Genomic DNA, 5554 nt, shown 5'->3' on the forward strand with positions numbered 1-5554 from the left:
ATAATTGGTACTTATTATCATTGATCATTGCAACTCTAGGCAACTAGTCATTAGTGTTCTTGTAAACATCGAGCATACAAGATAAGAGATATATTGTCCACTGGTTGTAGGGCAATCTTTGTGTCCTGCGTGCTACTTATCTAATTCCTCATGACCCTTTCTGAATTTAGCCACACATAAAAATTTGTCATTTTTAATTGATTTCACAACCATTTTTAACTAATTTTATACTCATTAATTCATAAAATATAAAGAATATCTTACCATATATTTCCATTTTTTATATTGTAGTACCATTTTTGACTGTTTGTGACCATTTTCGCCCCTACCTATGTGTGGTTTGTAAGTTTGTTGATCTATATTGTTGGAGTCGATATCTTCGACAGTTGATGGTCACCAAACACCAAATTTGACCAGATCTAGATGGAGGAAGGGTGAATAGCCTATAAAAAATTTCTACCATACATAATTTCACTATAGCAAGGTATTAGAACAATAGGTGATCCTAATAGCAACTAAAAGCTCTAGCTCTAGTTTAGTTCAAGCAAGCCCCCTAGTCTAGTAGCAAGGTTGGTGTCCAATTAATTCACTTCACCACTCAAGCTACCAACTACTAAACTATATAAGAGATCAAACATTTTTATAGGCTGAGTCACGTGTGCTCGCCATTTTTGGAGGTGAACCTCTTATGAGGCCTGCCTTTATAAATGGTGTCTGAGCCTACCTGGCCCATCTAGGCCCGGTAACAAGTTCGTAGTATATATATGCTAAAAAACTCTAGCTTTCTTCTCCTAACAGATTCAACCACATGCTCCATCTCTCTTCCTCTCTCCCTCTCCCCTTTCCTCAGCCGAGCACACCCAAACTCGATCTCTCTTCCTCTCTCTTTGCCGACAGCTCGACTCCTGTTAGTATGTGAGGTGTTTTCAATATATATTGTCTAGTTTAAATCATGAAAATAGAATTTAAATTCAAATCAAATGGTGGAAGTGTCACACCCTGGTTTTTAAAATAAGACCAGAGTCGTTATATGTGTGCCCAGGAAGTCCACACATATAACAAAAAAATAGAAATATCAGAAACAATATTATATATAGCGGAAAACATATTTATAATAACACTTACAAACATCAGAGTACGCGAAAACAGTAGCTAAAACTTCTTAGGCTCCATTCTTCTCAGAGACGGTTGCCTGGAGGCTCCGTACACCAAGCACTTCTGATATACTTCTAGAAAACATCATAGCATCTCTATCCTTCTCCTGAGCAGCACTTTGCTACACACTGGGGTGTGGGGGAAATAGCAAGGGTGAGTTCATGTCGAACTCAACAAGTACAGGCGGAAAGTATAATGACATGCAAAGCTTAATCAAAGAAAAAGCTGTGTCCTATTTAACTGCAGGTGATCTTTTAAGTTGGTAAACTTTTATTACAATTCGTTCATTAAAACAACCTATTACTAAATATGAGTGAAGCATCCCAACCCTTAATTAGATGAAAGTAAATTAACAATATTATTACTCATCATTATAATAATAATTATTATTAAGATTACCGAGGTAACAACCTCGGATAGTAACTCGGGGTAGCAACCCCATTAGGCTCACTTTGGCAGCATGGGATCCCGAAGGGATCCAGGCCTTTTCCCCGCGAGAGAAGCCCACGCGGCGATTTTCCACAGGCCAACGGTCGGGTCGATTTGGAAGCCCATGACATGGGTGTCGCAGTCCCACGGGAGCTGGGTTTTCACAGAGAAATTTGTCTCGCCTCGAGACACCGGGCGATATTCCCCGTCTCGCTTCGACTCACGTTCACGTCGTCTTCTCTGCGGCGGCCGCGCCTAGACTTCTCCTCCGTCGCCGCCCCCTTCGCTCTGCTCTCGGCTGGACTTCTTCTCCGTCGCCATCGCTCTGCGGCACCAGTACCTCCATCTCCGCAGGTGAGCTCGCTTCCACTCGCATCTGCTTGTACTGCCTCTAGGGTTTCCTAATCCTATCCTTACCATGGTTCTTGTAGATCCTGGGGCTGCAGACGGCCGCATCTTCATCTCTACTCCCCCTATCCCCTCTCCGAGGACCGGTGGCAAGCTGACCGACAAGAGCTTCGTTAGGGAGGTGAGGCGCAGCTGCTTCAACTTCACCTGCGCCACCAAAGGCCAAGAAGGTTGAGCTCAAGGGCAAGGACGTTGCTGTCAAAGTAGTCATTCCCAAGGCAAATGTGCTGACCATATCCTTCTTCCGGTTCCCAATGGTGATGATTTGTTCTGTTTTGTTGCTGGTTTTGTTTACTGTAGTGATTTCAATAGTAAGGAGTCACAAATCTCCAGCTTAGATCCAAATTAAATGATAACATGTCCTTTCAGTCTTTCATATTTGGAAGAATCGATGCTCCGATCAAAAGTTTAGCTTTATGGCAGATCTGACCATGGTAGCCAAGCTTCCTAACTCAGCATTTTTGTGTGTCGTTAGGAAGCAGAGGCATAAACAAGTTTTTTCTACTTATATACTGAGCCTTTTATAAAATTTGCATTGATTACTTATATGCACAGTAGGTTAGGTCTTGTAATTTCTGTGTAGGATGATTACATATACTCATGTGCACCGTTGAGTAGTTAAAGCTATCGGGAGTACTTTATCTGCTCCCTCTCTGCTACAAGCTGTCAATTATACAATGTACCTGGCAGCTGTACAGTCAGTGTCCATCTGCTAGAAATCTGGTTTTGTTGCCAAGTTTTCTTCCTGCCAATTTGTTTTCCTGCTGTTGAAATAGTGTAATGATGTGCTAAAATAATTTGTGCACACCAATCTTCCTTCATGGCCTTTGCCTTACCTCCAAAAGCATCTTGCCTGCTTATGTAATAATATGGTTGCTATATATCTTCAGTCTTAATAGAGTGTTCATTTGAGCTGGGTAGTATATTTCAACATTATTTCTTTTTTGGATTTGGATTTGGATTTGCTAAATCTTAGTTAATTTAGATGACTCCTTTTGAGACTATGTTCTTCTGTCTCCCTGCAATCAAGTTCTATTCCTGTGAGAGCAGTAGCTACTACCTGACACAGTTAGCATACTTCCAGTCTAGTACTTTGGCACAGTTAGCATATTTCAGTTTGTTACTTTTAATATGCAGCTAGCAAAGCTGCCATCATTTTATATTTGAACTTTGAATGATTGGTCTTCGTTCTTCCAAATAATGTTGATTGGTTGTCCAACAATATTTTTCTTTTTTTAGAGAAAGCAATACTTCCTTTACATCTTGTGTAGGGACAGTTATGAAAAAAAACCTGTTGTTTGAGTTCAGTAGATGCACTGGTTCTAGCTAGCTGCTTGCTACTGCTAGTATGAATTAAGTGATCTATTCACGTGGACCGCTACTGAATGGATGTATGAATTTCATGTGGACTGCTACTTCTTATGAATTACGTGATCAATTCACATGGACTGCTACTCAGTTTTAAGCTATTATACTTTTTCTTTGTGTTACTTGCAGAGAATGATCGGTGGAAGCAATGCATGATGTGAGAAAAGTGATGCAGACTTGCTCAACATTATGTGCTTGAGGCCTCTGGTTAAAATTGCTATCAAAGGCAGAAAGAGAATTGACAGTACATAGTGCGCCTCATTTCACCGAGCCGTAATGCGGGTATCGCCGAATCTACGGCGCTTAATTTCGTCACCAAACATTTGGCTGGCTCTGGTGCAAGAATTGAACTAGTAGCTGTTGTGGCTGCCAAAGCTTTGGCATACCGTGGCGTAGGCATTTGGCAGCTGCGGCGTGGCCACCTGCGGTGCGAGTTGGGCGCAAGCCAAACAGGCCCAGAGGAAAAAGATGATTCTTGAGTAGAATTTCTATACGAATTTTTCGTACCCTGATGCTTTAACTTATTCATTCATATTATGTTTTCTGCTATTTTGTGTATGTATCTTTGTTGGAAAAGTGTGGTACAGTGATAATCTATAAATCTATACACGCATAACTTATATGACAACAGCGAATAGATAGGCTCTGTACGTATTTTCTTGTGACCGAAGCCACTTATCCTTCCGCATCCAAACGACAGCAGGGAAATTATCTATGCATGGATGTCTACCCTGTGGTTTGGACGCGGATTCTAAAGTCCATGAAAATCCCTCCCCTCCGATTCGTTCCCAGGGTTAATCACCCTACGACTGCCAAAGTAAGCCTTAAGGTCATGGGATAGCAATCCCAATTAAGAACACATGATAGCAATCCTGGCAACACGGGATAGTCATTCCGCCAAAGCACGAGGTAGCAACCTCAACCAAGTTTTGCCTCCAAATTTCATGTGATTCCAATTTGCTCATCATGTGAGAGTCTGGGCCGCTCGTGACCGTGAGCACGACTGATATATCACTTTTACACTCTGTAGAGGTGTGCACTTTCACTCCAAGTTGTGATTCCCATTTGCCCGGGGTCGCGACTCCCCAAAACACTACCAAGGTGAGCAGGTAGGGTTTCACTACGAGACCTTTAACAGGGTCCAACTAATAGGATGCCACTCGTAAGTTTTTGTCGAGGCGCGCGGCAGCCGTGCCCATAGCAATGGGACCCCGAACTGACCGACCTCTTAATATGAATACCCAAGCTGCTTCCTTACGCCTACTCGGAAAGTAACACCCTACCAGCGGAGGTCCTAATAATTAGTCAAGCCAGAGCCATATGGCTTGGAGCTGCACTGTATGTCTCAGGGGGCCGCTCCATGACTAAGTCCTTACGGAGAGAAGAGACAGGTACGCCCGACAATCGGGCAAACCAACAGTACCCGCTCCCCCTTTCCTCAACAAACCACGATGCTCACAAGCATCGCACCATCTCCATCACCGAAGTGACCATCATTCATCATTTAAACATTAGTGATCATCGAAGAATTTAGGCAAGATTATTTACTTTTATTTATTATATGGAATAGATGAGTAGAGCAGCTAAGCATATCTACTGTTCACTATACTACCCATGTATAAAACCCAAGAGTACAAGGAATATATAGAGGGCTAGTCATGTCCTTAGGGTTTGCAGTATTAAGACACATGCAATGGAAAGTAAATGTATTTAAAGTTCATAGCCTGCACTTGCCTTTATTCCTAGTGTATATCTGCTCAGAATTCTCTAGCTTCTTTCTTCTGATCTGCAACTTCTGCTTTGACTATCGGTCCTTAGCTCCTGATCTTCATTGTTGATGAACCACGCTTCTTCTACTCGTAGCAACCAAGCAACACAAACAGACAAACAATAATCACAACTAAGAACAAGCATCAATCAAAAGAAAAGCTTAAACGACACGGCTTATTGCTACGATCATGACAACACAAGAACGATTGAGAACAGAGCTATCGTTAATCGACACGACTTTCAAGGTTCGAAGTGTAACGGAGAAGACAAATATACGCTGGTCGTATTTTATTTAATAAAAGAAGGTGATAGACTTTCCAAAGAAATATAACAAAGTTGAATTGACCAAATTATAATGAATTATAAAAGCTGGAGTTAAACTTTAGTCAAAATCTAATTACAAACCATTCTACATCACTTAAGC

General features: G+C 41.6%; 1 long non-coding RNA gene across 1 annotated transcript; it reads left to right on the top strand.

The window, feature by feature from the left end:
* On the top strand, positions 1741 to 3988 carry LOC110430839. The gene is made up of 3 exons (XR_002448228.1): positions 1741 to 1938; positions 2016 to 2249; positions 3490 to 3988. It is a non-coding gene; the product is annotated as an uncharacterized LOC110430839 (long non-coding RNA).

The sequence above is a fragment of the Sorghum bicolor genome, chromosome 10 (genome assembly GCF_000003195.3).
Source record: "Sorghum bicolor cultivar BTx623 chromosome 10, Sorghum_bicolor_NCBIv3, whole genome shotgun sequence".
NCBI lineage: Eukaryota > Viridiplantae > Streptophyta > Magnoliopsida > Poales > Poaceae > Sorghum > Sorghum bicolor.